Source organism: Echinops telfairi, unplaced genomic scaffold (genome assembly GCF_000313985.2).
Source record: "Echinops telfairi isolate 266 unplaced genomic scaffold, ASM31398v2 ScPeMD7_16;HRSCAF=60, whole genome shotgun sequence".
Taxonomy (NCBI): Eukaryota; Metazoa; Chordata; class Mammalia; order Afrosoricida; family Tenrecidae; genus Echinops; species Echinops telfairi.
This window is the reverse complement of record NW_022103913.1, coordinates 4,670,955-4,678,128: the sequence shown is the minus strand read 5'-3', so window position 1 is coordinate 4,678,128 and position 7,174 is coordinate 4,670,955.

The following is a 7,174-nucleotide window of genomic DNA, read 5'->3' as shown; positions in this document are numbered from 1 at the left end:
GCCCACTTGGCTGCTTGGCCGAGTCTGTGAAGCCTGTCCTTGGATACAGCTTTTGTGCATTTTAAGGTCAACTAATGTGTGGACTCTCATTCAAAGAGAGCTGGCCAGTCTTGCCAACATCACCACCATTGCTACCAATGATAATAAGATAATAAAAACTTCCATTTCTGTGGGTTTTTTGAGAACCTAGTATTTGCTGGTCATGCTACTCGGCACCTTCTGTTGTAAGGTTCTAACACTCCCAGTCATCTTGTGCAGCATGTCTTACTTTCTGCTTTTGAGAATTGAAGAAACAAATACCTCCAAGTGGTTGGTTTGCCTCAAGTCACACTGTAAGAGCTGAATTAAGCCAGGTCTATCTGACCACATGTCACCTCGAGGCCACCAATGTCCCAAGGCAGTCACTGTCTCTGTCCTTGTCCTGTGAAATATCTCCCATGAGGCTCAGAGTACAGTTAGTGGACCATTTTTGAAATATATGTATAGTCTCTATATGAACTAACAGGACCTTAGTGGTAGAGTGAGCTAGGAGTGGGGTTGCTAACTGAAAGGTCAGTGTGGTCGTTACATAAGTTCATGTCAACTCGCGAGAGAAGGAGTGGAGTCTAGCCTGTCAATCTGGTCAAAGTCTGATGATACCTCCTTGTAGCCATGATCTTCTCCTGAGGATTCTGGGAACTTCCTCTCTCTTTCTTCCTTCCATATTTTTGTTAAAGAGCCAAACTCGGAGAGCTGGAGGAACCATGTGCCAGCACTGAGATGCTTCTACCGCCATTGGATCCATAAGACTTTTCACCCACCAGCCTGTGATCTTCCTACATTCAGCATTAAGAGGAACTTATAGACTAGTATAGGACATATAGCCTAATATTGGATTTAAGGACTTGATCTGGACTGGGCCGGGATATTTTCTCAATATACAGTTGCTCTTTGATACAAAGCTATCTCTTACACACATATGAGTGTCACTAGATTTAACACAGTCAGCGATTTAAAATGAAATATGAGGCTTTCCACTCCTGTAGAGAGTTATGGCCTTGGAAACCCACAGGAATAGTTCTACCCTGTCCTATAAGGTCCTGTGAGTAGGATTCAACTCAATGGCAGTGAGTTTGGTTTATTTTATATAGAATAAAGATCTCTGGTGGTGCCATGGGTTAAACAAACATTGGGCTGCTAACCACAAGGTCTGCAGTTCAAACCCACCAGCCACTCAACAACAGTAAGATGAGGTTAGCTGCCCCCATAAGACTACAATCTCAGAGACCTTAAGGAGCAGTGCTATTTTAACTTATAAAAAAAAAGTCACAAAGAGTCCAAATCAACTCAATGGCAGTGGGTAGGCACATATACTGTACTAGCAAGAGCCTAGGTGGCACAGTGGTTTAAAGCACTTAGCTGATAGCCTAAAGGTCAGTGGTTCAAATGTAGCCTCTGGCTCAGCAGGAGAGAGAATTAGCAGTCTGCTTCCATAAAGATTTACAGCCTTCGCAACTATAAGGCAGTCCTACTTTGTCCAGTAGGGTCACTGTGAGCCACAATTGATTCAATTGCAACAAGTTTGGTTTGGGTTTATATTGGCTAGCAGGGCCAGCACTGGGTACTTGCACAAACTTACAAAACAGTAAGTGCCTCCTTAAATGTTATACCCTCACATTTTGAAAGGTCGGTCTTTCAAACCCACCGCCTATTCCACTAGACTAGAGAAAGGTATGGCCATCCTGCTTCCGTAAACGCTGCTTGCTTGGAAACCCTATAGAAAAGCTCTCTGCCCTGTGGATTTGCCACGGTGTCTCATTTGCCTCTTTTTTATCCTAGTGCTGTGCACTGGGGTCCCTGCTTACAGCTTGAGAATAGCCTTTTGAAACTCAAAAACGACCATTTCTAATAATTCATTCCACAAATATTAACTCATGGCTTACCAGGTACTGTGGTAGGTGAAAAGGCTACGGCCTGAGACAGACCATGTCCTCAGCCCTGAGTATTTCCCTAGCCAGGAAATGGCACCCTTATATTTCCCCCTGTGACTGGCAATCCCATTAGCCAACATCAGTCAGTGCTTCCCGTTCACCCTTCAGTTGAAGCCCATGACTAAATAGCACAATGCCCCAGGGGCCATTCGAGAACCAAAATCCAGTTCCCACTCTCCCTCCCTTCCTTCCCAGGCTGCACTGTAGAATCCTTGTTTTTCAAAGGCTGTGAAGTTAGGACTTGTAACCCCCTTCTTATCCTTCCCTTAGCATGGAAAGTTACAGCCAAGCACTTGGTGAATGTTGTTTTAACAAATGCCAGGGAATGAAGGGGTGAAGGCACATGTCATAACCCGTAACCAAGCAGACAATGGTGAAAGAGCAGCTCAGCCAAACAAACATTCCAATGCCAATGTCTGCACCCGCTTCTGGGAAGCCTGGTGCCCTCCAGCCTCAGCCCCCACCTCTGCCTGCCTGTGTTTTAGGGCCAGGTTCATAATGGAGCCCAGTAGATCCTGTCCAGACATGTGGGTTTTCAGTTTTCTCCTGGCTTCCTGGGTCTTCATCAGCAACATTACCAGACCCTTGTTCGCATACTTGATGCCTCAGTTATAGTCAGGCTCTTTGCTTCCTCTGCCTCTCCCTCCCACAGAACAGTTCTGGTCACTTTATTACTCTGTTCAGCCTAGCCACTGCGTGTAGGGATGCAACAAGGAAGCCGAATAACTACATCTATTTGCTTTCAAAAGGAATTTAAGAAGATAGCTAGAACTATTTAATGAAATGTTTCCTTAGAATTTAAATGGCATATTCTGTCTATTCACCTTCCTCCTACCCTCTTTATAGATATAGCTATAGATAATAGCTTTAGATAACTCAGCTAATTGGCCTCAGCTGTTACACAATGATCCAGCACTTGGCTACCAAGTATAAGGTCAGCGGTTACACAACCAGCTAAGTGACAACTGGTATTTAAACCTATCTCACTTGTCACCAGGGTCTGTCCAATTAACCACTATAGGATTCCACTGTATGAGATTCTAAACACCAAACGTATTGTGCTTTGGTAGTGTAATGGTTAAGCACTCGGTTACTAATCAGAAGGTCAGAGGTTCAAATCCAGTGGAGAAAAGACCTGGTGACCCTCCAATTGCAATAGGTGTATAAGAGAGAACTTAAGGACAGGAAGGAGAACCGACTGGTTTGTGGCGCTGCTTGGGGTGATGTGAAAACATTTTTTTATTTCATTTGAACCTTTATTTTATTAAGTACTATCAAGCCATTAGGCTGTATAGTTAGTCATGAAAAACAAAATCATATATTATCTATTAGTCAGTGTGTTAAGCTGGGTTAACAAAAGAAACAAATCCAATGACACTCATAAATGTAAGAGAGACCTTTATATCAAGAAGTAGTTCTATACCAGAAAAATATTCCAGCTCAGTTCAGATCAAGTCCAAAAGCCCAATACTATTGCATAATTCCCTCTTCAGACTCACAGCCACAAGCAATGATGCAGATGCAGGGAGAGCACAAGCCGGTGGGAGCAGAGTTGTGTGGATCCAATGGTCATGGAAGCATCTCCAGGACAGGTGCAGATCTCCACGTGGCATCAACAGGAAGGCGTAGGCACAGACAGGGAAAGTTCCCAGGATCCTCCTTATGAGAAGGCCACGCCCACATGGAGGCACCATCAGGCGGTGACCTATTGACAGGATAGACTCCACCCATATTTATGGGTGCCATGTTGGCACCAAAAAACCTAACTATCACAGTCAGCATCTATATAACCAGTGGCATTATCTACCAGTAGTTGGAAATAAGATTAAATGTGTAGTACAGAATTACGATAAACATGAAATCAATTTTAACAGAATATATTCATTGATATAACAAATTTCTGGATGGTAAAATTAGTTGATAATATTCTCTGTATTATTCACTCTGGGTTTAATTCTGTATTCTCAGTAACACTATCATCATATACATTTCAGTTCAATTTATATTTATTTTTCTATTATTCATTTAAAAAGTCAATGTTCTATCTTATCATTGATCACATTTCTATAGTTACTCAGGTCTTGATAAAAATAATATATGATAAAATTATAAGATTGAAATGAGCTAAAAGACTCAAATATTTTTATTATTATTCATCATTTTATTGGGATCTCACAGATATTTTAACAATTCATATTTCAATTAGATCAAACATAATTGTACAATTGTTGCCACCATCAGTTTTATAACATTTTCTTTCTTGAACTGCTTGGTATCACCTCCTTTTTATCCCCTTCTTCCCTCACTCTACCCCCAGCAATCCTAGTAATAATATTATATATTATTGTTGTTATTAATATTATCTTGCATTATCTTACATCCACCAATATATCCTTTCACCTGCACTTCCATTGTTCATTCCTCTTGCATGAGGTTATACAGTCATGTTGCTACAGTTCACCCTTACCCTCTTTCCCACCCCTCTCTTCCTGAACCCTCAGGGAATCATTGCTCCCATTACTGTTTCTGAAGGGTTGTCTATCTTGGCTTTCAAGCATCAAAAGATCTTAATTAGACAAATGGACCTACACAGGTCAAACAAGAATAATAAGGTAAAACAAAGTTCATAATGGTAAGGGGAGGAAATATTACAGATCTAGACAAGAGTTATGTGTTTCATCAGTGCTATATCACACCCTGGAAATATCACCCTTTTCATGTGGCTCTTCTTCAAGGGACTGTCCAATTATCTTACAGGTGGGTTCTGGGTCTCCCCTTTGTCCATGCTCCTTCACATCAATTTTATTGCTTGCTTCTGAATTTCTGACACCAATTCCCATCGACACCTCATGATCACACAGGCTGGTGTGCTTCTTTGCTGCAGCCCGTGTTGCTTCCCTGCTAGATGGCTGCTTGTTTAGTTTCAAGCCTTTAACACCAGACACTATGTCTTTCAATAGTCAGCTACAATTAGCTTTCTTCCCCATATTTGCTTATGTACCCATTTTGTCTTCAGCGATTGCCTTGGGAAGGTGAATATCATACAGTGCTACATTATTAGAACAAACCATTCTTGCACTGAAGTGAGATTTAAGTTGAGGTCCAAAATCCATCTGGTCCTTTGTGATACACACACACACACACACACACACACACGCACACACACACACCTATCATTATATATTTATATGTGTACATATATACATATGTTTATACTTATATATATAATTAATTTTACTTTGTTTTTTTCTTTTTTCTTTCCTCCTCCCCCACCATAATGTTTACTCATTGTTCACCTCTCAGTAATTCCTCTGGGATAAGTGTCATTTGATCCAGCACAACCAGGAATGCTACACCCTCCTCACTGTCAATTTTAGAACCCTTGCTATTCCCTTGTTCCTGCTGTTTTTGGCTCCACAGCTCCCCTTCTCCACCTCCCACTTCCTCCCCTCCCATGCCCCCTTGGAACTGTTGGTCCCACTGCTGTCTCCTTGGGATTGCTTATCCTGCCTATCTTAAATAGACACCAAAAGAAAAAAGATAGAAAACAGAAAGTAGGGCCATACAAATAGTTCCTTGTCTAACCATTATCTTGCCCCAGAGTAGATGAGTACCTCTCTGTTGAAGAGAGAGGACGGGTTATAAACTGTTGGTCCATTCGCCTTTGCTCTCAGGGTTTCATTTCCCAGGACCCACTTTTCAGAAATTTTCTACTGTGAATTAGGTGCTGGTTATATATCGTATGGTTATTTTTTTAATTCAACAGCTTTAACACCTTATCAGCCCTCCCAATAACGTGCCCTGTCCCTCTACCATCCTGTTTTTCTCCCATCTCCTCTTGTACAATAGCATTTTCCCAGAAACCCACAAGGCAGGATTGCTGTTTGAAATGGACTCTCTGGCAATGAGTCTGCATTTTTTTAGTTTCATCAAGTTAACAGCTGTCTATCTTCTACCTATTCCTTCTCCTTCTCTTCCTCTTACCCCACTCATGGTACCCGTCTAAGTCTGTTGCTTTGGGTATGAAAGCTTTATCTTAATTTTTTTCTATAGCAGTCATCTTATAGTGTTTGCCCTTTTGTGATTGATGAACTTCACTCAGCATAACACCTTTCAAGTCCAGGTATTTCAGTTTCATCATTATCTTTTAATGATGTGTAATATTAACTTTTCTGTTATGACCAGTGTGCATGGGTTATCTCATCATTGATTTGATTTGCATCTCAAGAGGCTAGTGATCACAAGTGTTTATTTATGTTTGTTTGTCAGTTGAATGGCTTTTTCTGTGAATGTCTGTTCATTTCCTCTTACCATTTTTTAAATTGGATTATTCAACTTTTCTTGTTGAGGTGTTCAAGTTTTTAATCGACTTTAGAGATTGGTCTCTTGTCTCATATAGTTCTGCCAAAATTTTTTCCCAGTCTGTGGATCTTCTTTTTATTCTTTTCATGAAACCTTTTGATGCACTTAAGTATCTTATTTTCAGGAGGTCCCAGTCATCTATTTTGTTTTCCAATGTGTGTGTGGTTTTCTTTATATCTGATATGATATTTAGGCCATGTATTAGGGTGCTCAATTTTATCTCTATTTTTTCACGGATGATCTTTTAGCTCTAGGGTTTACATTTAGGTCTCTAACCCATTTTAGTTCGCTTTTGTATATAGAATGAAGTATGGGTCCTGCTTCATCCTTCTGCAAACGAAAGTTCAATTTTGTCAACACCATTTGTTGAAAAGACTATTGCTTCCCATTTAATGTACTTTGATCCTTTGTCAACAATCACTTATCTGTACTTGGATGGGTTTCTGGGTGCTCAATTGTGTTCTGAATATCTATGGTTGTATCAGTACCAAGCTGTTTTGACTATCATGGCAATAGAGTAGGTCTTGAGGTCCAGAAGTGAGATGCCTCCCACTTTGTTCATCTTCTTAAGTAGTGCTTTGCTTAACTTAGTTTCTTTCCTTTCCTTATAAAGTTAGTGATTAGTTTATCCCTCCCTTTAAAGGATGATCCTAATGTCTGGAAGAGAATTACATTATATTTATAGATTGCTTTGAGTTGTGTGTTACACTGGGTTGACTAGACAAACAAATCCAGAGACATATATATATGTGTGTAAGAAAAAGATTTGTATCAAAGAACAATTGAATATTGAGTAAACATCCCAGCCCAGTCCAGATCAAGTCCATAAATCTGATATTAGC